At 37.4% G+C, this 12,279-nt stretch overlaps 1 pseudogene; it reads left to right on the top strand.

The window, feature by feature from the left end:
• Window positions 1-9,131: 9,131 nt before the first annotated feature.
• Window positions 9,132-10,939, top strand: LOC112739832 (small ribosomal subunit protein uS2-like; annotated as a pseudogene).
• Window positions 10,940-12,279: the final 1,340 nt, after the last annotated feature.

Here is a 12,279-nt window from a genome sequence, read left to right on the forward strand (position 1 = left end):
CGCCACCACCAACTGACCCAACAGGGCAGCACAGCAGACAGCACCCACGAGGCCACGATCAACAAAGCACCTCGCCACCTCCACTCAGCAGCGTTTCTGGGTTCTGGCCACCCACGATCAACACAGCAGGTCGCCACCTCCACCTCAATTTATTGTTCAGTTTATTGTTGATAACTTGGGTTTATAATTATGAAATAGTTAGGGCTTGATTTTGTTAATTATTATTTCTGTGTTTATGAGTTGCTGGATTTGTTTAGGGTTTTGTTACTTTCTTGTTAATAACTTTGATTCTGTACTTCTGAGTTGCTGGGTTCAAATTCTATGATTCTCTGATTCTGTGATTCTGATTCTGTGATTATGTGATTCTGAATTGATTTTTGGTTTGCTGCACTTATTTTGCTTGTTTTGAAATTTTGTTAGTAATACTGATGAGTTACTATGTAATTTCACTCATTTTTGTTCAATAATCATTGATTCATTGTTGCTGTTTGTTGGTATTGTTTACTTTATTGTTGGTATTCTTGTTTGTTGATTCATTGTTGCTCTTGCTCATCACTATTTCGGTTTTTTCTTCTTCCTTCCTTGAATATGTTTAACTTCTATTTCTATTCCGCCGTCTGATTTTGTTGAGCCTCTACTTTTACTTGGACTTTCCAACACCATTTCTTGTTGCCTTCCATTTTTATTCTAACATTAACACAAATTTTTTAAATTAAATCTAAAAATGTAAAAAATTAAATTTAGATAAAATAAAAAATTATAAAGATAATTCTAATATGAACTGTCTGTGCTTTGTGATGCTGAAGTCGCTCTTGTTGTCTTCTCCAGCCTTGGCCGTTTGTATGAGTATGCTAACAACAGAAATCCTCTCGAAGTAAGCTGTTGATTTTCTGTCATATCAAGTGTGCTCTGGTGTTTTCCTTAATACTCTATCTCACTTGTGCATATTTTCTTTGGTAATTTTCACCAACTATTTGTCTATTTTGCAGGAAACAGCTCGAAACAGCTCCAATTAGAGTTTTTGGACCATGGAGTACTAATTTTGTTGAAGAATTAGCTTGAGCCACTTCCCGATGGAAGCTTGTCAAATATTAACATAATGGTTTGTACTTTGTATATTCTGAATCATAGTTATTAAGTATTTTTCGGGAGTTTCTTGTATTGGTGCAAGTTCAAACATAAGTAACTGGAAAGTTATAATGACATTCACCAAAACTAAGTAATTCCTCACAAATTGTATTTGCTTGTATTCTAGATCTTGATCACATCAAACCAAATTTAACTTCGACTTACTAAAAGCTCAAAAGTTGGCTCGAGCTTTTCTTCTCTTGTATTAAAATAATTATATATGTATAGATGTGTATATAATACAAAATATAGAGCTCAAACATAGCTCATAACTTGCATATACATGACTTTTAAAAAGGTTAAACTACTAGAAGAATAAATTAGTGATGTTAGCCTCTCATAACTTGCTGGCAAATTCATCAACTGTGATTCCCTCAGCTGTGATACGCTTCTTCCCAATTTCATTGCCACCTTCATTTCAAGGAGCTCCCCGTTTTCTCTTTTCTCCATATCACTTTCTTCCAAAGTTAATTCAATGGAGGTTTCTAACTGCTAGAAGAGGCCAGCAGAGTTTTTATACATTTCGAATACCATACCAACTTGGCCTTCTTGCTCGAAGGTGTTGATTGCAGCATCCAAAGAACCAGCCATGAGAGGCACCATTGACCATTGTAGCATACCTAGCCGTTCTTGTCAAATTCTCATTCTCTCTGCCGAGCAAATAAGCAAGTCAAATTCATAGAAACCACACAAGAATGTTGACAGCAAACAGCCACAAATTTATTTATAGATTTATGTGCTACTCTTTTACCATAAATCTCAACAATTAAATAGTCAGTCTATCACGAGCAGCAATATCTTAACATTTCAGATATCGGTTTTCCCATAGTAAAAGATCATTCTAGAATTCCAAAAATCCAAAATAATTTCATGTTGAACCTTCTAACCATGGTGCATAAAATCAAATAAAATAAATAAAAAGTAAGAATGATTGTAAAAAAAGGAGACCTGTAAGGAATATGCTGATGTGTAGAAATGTCCCTGTATTTCTTAGCAATACCAAAGTCAATGATATACACCTGACATTTTTCTGAATAAGAAAGAAAACCAAGTCAATAGCATGCTCGATCAGACACACATGACTTGTCCTTCAATAATTTAATTTGCCACTGAAATATGCAGAAACCTTAAATTGCCATGCCCTACAGCACGTCAGCACCCCATAGCTCTAATATATCTCTCTTAAGGAAAAAAAAAAGAACTAGTTTTGCATATTCATTTCTTGGAATATCACTAAAACATTACAATTCTCCTAATTTCGGCAGCTCTTGGAATTTTATTTAAAATTTTATTTAAAGTTGCATAATTATACATCATTCTTTATGCAGTAATAGTTGGCTTTTTCAAGTGTCAACTAAATAGCATATTCTTGCTTTCCAACAGGATACACCATGTGCAAATGCCTATTTATATTAAAAAACCCCTTTCATATGGTAAAAGTATTCTCGTTCTCTTTTTCTTTTCTTGCTTTTTGGTGAAATATGGTAAAAGTCTTCACTTATAAACTAAACTCACTGGAATTAAACTATAAATCAAAGAAACAATAATGAAAGAAATCAAAGGGACACAATCAATTGAGAAGAAAAATGACCAAGTTATTTAGAGATATTGAACCATATTGCTATAAAGGAATACAAAAGGCATATAAAACCATATTGGATTCAATATCGCAGTAAAGAAAAACATATTACAAGTTTACAACAGATAATCACAAAAGGAATTTGGAAATTGAATTATGGAAGGCTGTGGTATTTTCAATGTATTATTGCTCATAAAGCCACTCAAATTCAAGATACCCCGTGAGGATTTGAAACATGCAAATTAACCATGCACAACCAGCTGTTTAATGCCTTTTTAATCAGAATAAACAACCAATAATAGTGCATGGATGAAATGCACATAAAATCAGATGAAAGGATCACCGGTTTACAGAGGTCTTCAAGGAACTCAGAGTATGTAATGGGTTTCATGTCATTGAATTTAGCAATGAATGAATGCTTGATGATATCAATTATCAGTTTGCATACATATTCCCATAATTCTCACTCACTAACAATGTACCTCCTAATTGCCCATAATACCCTTATCATATTCATATCATATTTCCTTAAAAGATCAAAACGCATACATAAAATATTTATTAGTCTTTAACCAATGCAACCCATTAAGTCCTAACAAAATTAGAATTTAAATCAAAGGGATGCACTAATCATGGACTTCAACACCGTATCTAACTTTCATTTTGCTTAAAAAGTGACTTTTATTCATCATATTGTAAAAGGGTTTGCATAATTTTCTATTTAGCATAGGAACTAATCATCAATATACCAAATAAGCAGAAATCAAAGGAAAATAAACTCTAGCAAGCACAATAACTTACCAAAGTAAACCAAACTGTATACATTGTCCCTGCTGTATTGCTTATACACATTGCTTTTTATCTGAGCAAAATTATTTGACACCAGCAAAGCGAACAATGCATTGTTGTGAGCAACTATACAGGTTGATAGAGTGATTGCCTGAGCTAATAACATAAAAGAATGAACAAGTAAGACTAGTCAAGGAACCAACCTCTGTTTCTTACTCTTGCTTACAAAGAATAACATAGTTAACAAAACATATATGATTTTTCCCTTTTCTTTGGTGTTTTTTTTTTTGGGGGGGGGGAGGGGAGACCTAAGAATCTGAGAAAACGAAAGTAATTCCAACGAGGAAGGATACTTGAAGCAGCAATAGCTAAAGATTCATCGGCAATAAATCTCCATATCCAGAATCTCGTACTTGTTGGTGGACAACTTGCAAGTCCTTCAAAAAAACTAATGAGATCAAAGCATTTACGTCATCTGAATTGGAATCTATAAAAGAATTTGTACCCCAAAAATACAAAGGAATTATGCTTATAGTCTATCCTTCCATATACCGATCTTGATAATAATAATATTGGGTGAGAGGGAAGGATACCGTGAGGAAGGCGGCACTGCTTGTGACGACGCCGCCCAATGATAGCAACACGTGTCCCTTCTTCTATAGCATCAGCATCATCAATGGCAAAAATGAATCTACAATGGAGCAGTTGCTAATGATTATGAACTAAGATTTCAAGTATTAGAGCAATAGAATGAAAAGAAGAAAAAAAAATCCACTTTACTTTACACATTTCCACCTTTTACTTAAATTTAAGTTTCAAGCAACCAAGATCCTCTAAAACAAGAAACACTCAACATTAAAGGAAAATGTAGAAGCTAATTATTTTTATGCACACTTGACTACTGTTTTGGTAGGTATCCAATGGTATCCCAAACTTTGCTGCCTCGCTTGCACTTGCAACAGACTTGGAACAACCGATGCATTAAGGTTCAACGGTTCATTGGTTTGATTGAAATTCCCATTGTATAAAGATATTTCCATTGCAGAAAGTGACCAAAATTCAGAATATGGCTAATTCAAATAGCTAACATCATTAAAACAGCATAGTAATGACTGATAATATAAAAAAGGAAGGGAAGAAGAAATGTAAAGTGCCAAAGAGGAAGAACTCACATGGGAATCCCTACTATGTCCTTCAAATTACCGGTACGAAGCTGGCGACCCAAATGCTGGATTGCCATACCAGAAGCATGACCAGACCCCAATCCTACAACCATTCCACTTTTCACATATGTGTCTACCTATCAAACAGCATATCTACAAAATCATTCATCTTCCAACAATATGGAAAATCACTATGCATAAAAAAGGAGTTTTAATCCCAACATAAGCCTAGTAACCCTAAAATCTGGACAACAAAAAGCTGCATACATTACAACACTAGGCATCAACAACAAGAATGCAATACTGTATCAACTAATTCACAGAAAGCAACCCAACAAAAAGAGAAAGGATTTTTGACAAACATTGCTAAGTAAAACATGAAACTAGGGATTATGATAACAAAGCTAGTGAATTCTGAATTGGCATGGATGAAAAACCATACATTGATCACACATAGTAAATTGCAAAGTTGCAAACTTTGAAAAATGCAGAACTGGGAATTCGAGTTTCATAGGCATACAGTGTATTGAGCTGCTCGGAGAAGTGCGGAACTGTCATCGAGACAGGAACGAGTCACCATTCTTAGAAAATCGTGGTTGCTTCTTCTTCTTGATCTTTTTAGAGGTGTTGAGGAATGAAGAGGAAGCTTTGTTGAGAATGATGAAGATGATGAACAACTAAAAAAAGCAATTTGATTCATGTTCATCACACTTGGTGGTTATTGCAGAGTGGATAAGGGATTCTGCAACGCAATTTCATGAGACTGTGAGAGGGAAGGATACCGTGAGGAAGGCGGCGCTGCTTGTGACGACGGCGGCGGCGATGCTTTCGAGCACGGAGATGGCACGACAGACGGAGAGAATGGGGGCACCCAATTAGGCGGTTATGCTCGGTGGCGGCGACGGTGCCAGAACGGAGGAGGAAATAAAGAAGATTAGGGTTAATTTTGTGGGAGCATGATTTGGAGAATACTCAAAAACTGAATTTTTAATATTTGAGTAAATTATATAATTATTTATTTTGGGTTATAAATTTAATTTATCAATAATTTAATTATAGTTAACATAATAATTAATTAAAATATGACATGTCTCATAGAGTAATATATATGTTATTATAGAAAGAATAGAGTAGAATTTATTTAATATTAATTATACATTTTTAATATTATCATTTATGTATTAGTAATCATCATATATTAGCTAAATTGATATAATATGATTTAAGATAATATAATAAAAATGATAGTGATTATTTTTGAATTTAAATATGAGAAAGTTAAGAGTTAAAAGGTTTAAATGATACTATATTATTAATTAATAATACATTGGTTATAATTTTCATTCGACTACTTGCAAAGTTAATTTCGACATTTAGTCGATAAATTTTGGGTTGAACTTTTTTTAGAGGAATCTTATCTGCTTTTCGAATTGAGATTATTGATACAAGTTTGATCGATATCTTGTATCGAGGTCAAACAAAACATAATGCAAAACAATTAAAAAATAAGATATTTTTATCTTTAAAATTTGATAATTTTATGATAAGTGAATATCTTTTTTATTCTTTTGTCAATGCTAATTTTTTTTTTAAAATCCAAAAACTGTAGAGATCGAATTTTGGTTAGTAAATATATTTTTTAATTAATTATTTAAATATTCTCGCAGAATTTCAAATTAAATATACAAGTAACTTAATCAAATATAAATATTATTTGTCACTTATAAAAAATAGCATTTTATATTTTATTATTTCTATCATATTTTAGAATAATTAAAAATATCCTTATCATTAACAAATTTCAAAGGTAATTTTGTTTGAAATATTTGATAATTTTAAGTAATTTTAGTGGTTTTATTCTCTTTAAGATTTTTAACCATTTTGGAATAACATCTATACTTTTCAAATCTCAACTGATTGATTGTGAGAAATAGGGATGTACATAGTCCGGTCCAATCCAAAGACCTGATCCGATCTCGAATATTTTAGGGACTAATTTATTGTGATTTTACTGGGTTTAAAATCGGATAAAGATCTCAAAAATAGACCCGGTCATTATTTCAGACTAGGTCCAAGTCAAGGAGAATTCGGCTTCACTTGATCCATCTGTATCCTAAGAGAACTAAAAAAGATATATATGTTTTAAATTAATTTTAATATTATGTTATAATAATTATAAGTTTATTGTTTTATTTTTAATCACTTGTTGAATTAGAAAATAGATAAAAAAAAGCATCAAATTAAAATTTATGCATAAATTTAAATTCAAATATGGATATCAACTTTTTAATAATAATTTTTTTTTATAAATAAGTGTATCATAAATATTTTTTTTTATAAATTGTTGTTAAAGGGCTTAGGGTTTAAGGGTTAGGGGTTAGGGCTTAGGGTTTAGTGCTTAGGGTTTAAGGGTTAGGGGTTAGGGCTTAGGGGTGAGGGGTTTGGGATTTGGGGTTTAGGGATTTATGGGTTTAGGGGTTACGGGTTAGGGGTTAAGGTTTAGGGTGTAGGATGTAGGGTGTTGGGCTTAGGGCTTAGGGGTTGGAGGTTGGGAGTTGGGGGTTGGGGCTTGGCGTTGGGGGTTAAGGGTTGGGGGTTGGGGGTTGAGGGTTTGGGATTTGGGGTTTGTTGTTTGGGGTGTAGGGTGTAGGGTGTAGGGTGTAGGGCTTAGGGCTTAGGACTTAGGGTTTAGGGCTTAGGGGTTAGGGTTTAGGGCTTAGGACTTAGGGGTTAAGGGTTAGGGTTTAGGGTGTAGGGTGTAGGGCTTAGGGCTTAGGGCTTAGGGCTTAGGGGTTGGGGGTTGGGGTTTCGGGGTTAGGGTTGAGGGTTGAGGTTCGGGATTTATGGTTTGGGGTGTAGGGTGTAGTGTGTAGGGCTTGGGGCTTAGGGCTTAAGGGATGGGTGTTGGGGCTTGGGGTTAGGGCTTGGGGTTGGGGTTGGGGGTCGGGGGTTAAGGGTTTGGGGTTTAGGGTTTGGGGTTTGAGGTGTAGGGTGTAGGGTGTAGGGCGTAGGGCTTAGGGGTTAGGGGTTAGGGTGTAGGGTGTAGGGCTTAGGACTTAGGGGTTAGGGCTTAGGGGTTAGGGGTTGGGGTTGGGGCTCGGGGCTCGGGGCTTGGAGGTTAAGGGTTGGGGGTTGGGGCTTGGGGTTGGGGTTTGGGGGTTGAGGGTTTGAGGTTTGGGGTTTGGGGTTTGGGGTTTGAGGTGTAGGGTTTAGGGTGTATGGTGTAGGGCGTAGGGCTTAGGGCTTAGGGCTTAGGGGTTAGGGGTAAGGGGTTTAGGGGTTAGGGGTTAGGGGTTTATGGGTTAGGGTGTAGGGTGTAGTGTGTAGGGTGTAGGGCTTAGGGCTTAGGGGTTGAGGGTTGGGGGTTCAGATTTTGGGCTTGGGGTTGGGGGTTAAGGGTTGGGGGTTGAGGGTTGAGGGTTGAGGGTTTGGGATTTGGGATTTGGGGTTTGGGGTGTAGGATGTAGGGTGTAGAGCTTAGGGCTTAGGGCCTAGGACTTATGGCTTAGGGCTTAGGGTTTAGGGGTTAGGGCTTGGGGTTTAGGGCTTAGGGGTTTGGGGTTTAGGGATTTGGGGGGGTTTAGGGCTTAGGGATTAGGGGTTATGGTTTAGGGTGTAGGGTGTAGGGTGTAGGGCTTAGGGCTTAGGGATTGGGGGTTGGGGTTTGGGGCTTAGGGCTTAGGGCTTAGGGCTTGGGGTTAGGGGTTGGGGGTTGAGGGTTGAGGGTTGAGAGTTTGGGATTTGGGGTTTGGGGTGTAGGGTATAGGGTGTAGGACTTAGGGCTTAGGGCTTAAGGCTTAGGGGTTAGGGGTTAGGGCTTAGGGCTTAGGGATTAGGGGTTTAGGGTGTAGGGTGTAGGGCGTAAGGCTTAGGGTTTAGGGCTTAGGGGTTAGGGCTTAGGGGTTAGGGGTTGGGGGTTGGGGCTTGGGGCTTGGGGCTTGGGGCTTGGGGTTGGGGGTTGGGGGTTGGGGGTTGGCGGTTAAGGGTTGGGGGTTGAGGGTTTGGGATTTGGGGTTTTGGGTTTCGGGTTTGGGGTGTAGGGTGTAGGGCTTAGGGCTTAGGGCTTAGGGGTTAGGGCTTAGGGCTTAGGGCTTAGGGGTTAGGGCTTAGGGCTTAGGGCTTAGGACTTAGGGGTTAGGGGTTAGGGCTTAGGGGTTAGGGGTTTGGAGTTTGGGGTTTAGGGTTTGGGGTTAAGGGATTTGAGGGTTAGGGTTTGGGGTTTAAGGGTTAGGTTTTGGGGTTAGGGTTTAGGGGGTTTAGAGTTTAGGGGTTTGGGGTTTAGGGGGTTTAGGGTTTAGTGGTTTGGGGTTGTGGTTTAGGGGTTAGGGTTTAGGGTTTAAGGTTCTAGGGTCTAGGGGTTCTAGGGTCTTAGGGGTTCTAGGGTCTTAGGGTTCTAGAGTCTTTGGTTTCTAGGGTTTAGGGTTCTAGGGTATTGCTCGAATCTCTCAAGAAACTAACTCTCCTCCCCAACGATGGCCACTTTCGCCGCCACAACCGCTGCAGTGTCGCACCAGCTCTCGCAGAAGGAGCAAGACATCCAAATGATGCTCGCAGCTGAGGTTCATCTCGGAACCAAAAACTGCGACTTCCAGATGGAACGCTACGTTTTCAAGCGCCGCAATGATGGTAACCCATGCTTCTTTTGATATTTTCTTTGTGGTTATACGACTAGTTTAGTTCTTGAAATCTAATGAAGAACACATATTTGTGTAGTTTCTTTGGGGTCTAGATACTCCTTGCTCTTCAATGGGTTTAGCATTTTTTCTTCTATTTTTCGTGTGTAGGGTTCTTTTTTTGGGAGACCTTTTTATTAGTTTGTTATAGACTAGTGTTTGTCAGTTGTTCTCGATTTGGTTTGTAAGGATTTTGACATGAGTATGTGTACTTGCATTATCACATTGTTTTCAAAACAGCTTATTATCATAATTTTACCAATGAGTTTCTGATGAAAAAGCAACTTATGTCCCAAAATTTATGAAACATATACACGCCTTTAATCTTTCCGATGCTTCCCTTTGCAGTAGGAAAATATTTTTATGGCTTGGTTGATTTTTCGTATTTCTTATCCCCAGGTATTTACATAATTAACCTTGGCAAGACATGGGAGAACCTCTAACTTGCTACTAGGATTATTGTTGCCATCGAGAACCCTCACGACATCATTGTTCAGTCTGCTAGGCCATATGGTCAGAGGGCAGTCTTGAAGTTTGCCCAATACACGGGTGCGAATGCAATTGCTGGAAGGCACACTCATGGAACATTCACTAATCAGATGCAGACATCCTATAACGAGCCTCGCCTACTCATTCTGACTGATCCAAGGACTGATCATCAGGTGCCACTTTTTTTAGATGTTTGAAACTTATTTTTTTCACTTGTGTTGAGTGTAGTGGTGTATGTTGTTTCACAATTAACTGTCAATATGTTTTTATGGGAGTTTGAAATTCTATTATTAGTTTATCTCATTTTGAGTTTGCTTTTCTATTTTTTTATTTTTAAAATATGTGCAGCCCATTAAGGAAGGTGCTCTTGGAAATATTCCAACAATTGCCTTCTGCGACACTGATTCTTCAATGCGCTATGTTGATGTTGGCATTCCTGCCAATAACAAGGGGAAGCACTGTATTGGTTGTCTGTTTTGGTTATTAGCAAGGATGGTTCTGCAGATGAGGGGTACTATTCGTCCAGGGCTTAAGTGGGATGTGATGGTAAACTAATTTTGCTCTTAACGAGTTGAACTATTATTATTTTGTAGCTCTTTTAGATTTATTGTGTTTTTCTCAATGTCTGCATTGCAAATGTCTCATCTGGTATGCACTTTTTTAGAACAATCTTTCTTGCAGTACATACAGGTGTAAAAAATTTGGGTAATTCACATGATAAAATAGTTTGGGGTTCAAAATTATATGGATGTTCTAAACCAATTTTGTTACACACCTGTCCTAGATAATCTAAAAGGTGTTTAGGACAGGCGTGTAGCAAAAATTGGTTTAGAACATCTACATAATTTGAACCCCAAACTATTTATTCATCTGAATTACCCAAAAAATTTCATATTTTATCAAAAGATAGTAGTCTTATTATGTTGTTTCCTTTGAACTTTAGCTAAATTATGTCGACTTTTCATGTATAGGTGGATTTATTCTTCTATAGAGAACCTAAAGAGGTCAAGCAACAAGAGGAGGAGGAATTACCAGCTGCCCCAAAATATGCCATTCAAGATTTTGGTGCTGCTGGCATTGCCGGCTTCCCTGCAGCTGATGGGGAATGGGGGCTGTGACGTTAGGATTTTTGCTAGTAAAGAATTTTACAAAAATAGTCGCGTTGTAAGTATAGCTTCTAAACTAACAGAAAATCCCTTCGTACAAACGTTGGTTGTCACAAGTAACAAACCCTTTTAAAATTGATAACCGAGTATTCAAACCTCGGGTCGTCTTCTCAAGGAATTGAAGGGAGGTATGTTCTTATTATTGGTTATGGGTTTTGTAAATTAGGGTTTTGAAAGTGAGGAACAAGTAAATTAAATGACAAATAAAATAAATAATTAACTATAAGATAAACTCTTGGCAAGATATGAAAATTCGGAAGTCCTATCCTAGTTACTCCTATAAGAATGGAAGTTAATCCCACTTAGTTAACTTTTGCGTAAGCAAGGGAAAGTCAAGTGAACTAATTGGTTAGATTTCCCAAGTCCTAGCCAAATCCTAAGGAAAGATTAGAGTTAGTGGAATTCCAGTTAATTAACCGACATAACAATCAATCATGAATAGTTGATAACTCAAGAGCTTCCAGTTAATCAATTAAAGCCAAAAGGGAAGAGAATCTACTTGAATGAAAATAATTTGGATAGAGCCAAAGCATCAATAACATAAATTAAAGAGAGCAATCATAAATCTGAAATACCTCAAAATCATAAATTAATAAAGATATCACATGTAACATGGGCAGTTGTAGCCAAATAAAGAAGTTGAGTTGAACAGAGAAATTCATAAACTAAATTGAGGAAATAAATAAAAGGAACATTGAACCTGATATGAAGATGAAATAATCTTGAACTGAAAAGAAATCCTAATCCTAAAATAAATTCTAATCCAAATCCTAATCCTAAGAGAGAGGAGAGAACCTCTCTCTCTGAAAACTACATCTAAAACTATAAAAAGTGTATTATGAAAGCATAATTATGAATGGATGCATTCCCCCACTTTATAGCCTCTAATTTGTGTTCTCTGGGCCGAAAACTGGGTTAGAAACAGCCCAGAAATTGCTGATTGTGAAATCTGGTCCGTACAGGTTGCGGCAAAGTAACGCGGAGGCGTCATCCACGCGTTTGCGTGGAATGAGATTCGCAGATGCGACGCATCCGCGTGGAGCGCGCGTTCACGTCACCTTTCTGTACGGCCACTATGGCGAATTATATATCAAATCGAAGCCCCAGACGTTAGCTTTCCAATGCAAGTAAAACCGCATCATTTGAACCTCTGTAGCTCAAGTTATGATCGTTTTAGTGCGAGAGGGTCAGGCTGACAGCTTTTCAGTTCCTTCAACTTTTTGTATTCCTTCTACTTTTGCATGCTTCATTTCCATCCTCTAAGCCATTCCTGTCCTGTAATTCCTGAAAGC

This window comes from Arachis hypogaea, chromosome 2, assembly GCF_003086295.3.
Source record: "Arachis hypogaea cultivar Tifrunner chromosome 2, arahy.Tifrunner.gnm2.J5K5, whole genome shotgun sequence".
NCBI classification, from domain to species: domain Eukaryota; kingdom Viridiplantae; phylum Streptophyta; class Magnoliopsida; order Fabales; family Fabaceae; genus Arachis; species Arachis hypogaea.